Source organism: Limulus polyphemus, unplaced genomic scaffold (genome assembly GCF_000517525.1).
Source record: "Limulus polyphemus unplaced genomic scaffold, Limulus_polyphemus-2.1.2 Scaffold1019, whole genome shotgun sequence".
Classification (NCBI taxonomy): Eukaryota; Metazoa; Arthropoda; class Merostomata; order Xiphosura; family Limulidae; genus Limulus; species Limulus polyphemus.
In genome coordinates, this window is record NW_013666629.1 from 58349 (window position 1) to 58571 (window position 223).

A 223-nucleotide genomic window follows, 5' to 3' on the forward strand; every position below is an offset into this window, starting at 1 on the left:
TTAGTACTATCTTCGAATACCTGGCTAACAACAAACCTTCGTATGTTTAGCACAATCTTCGAATATCCTGGCTAACGAACAAACAAACCTTCGTATGTTTAGCACAATCTTCGAATATCTTGGCTAACGAACAAACAAACCTTCGTATGTTTAGCACTATCTTCGAATACCTGGCGAACAAACAAACCTTCGTATGTTTAGCACTATCTTCGAATACCTGGCT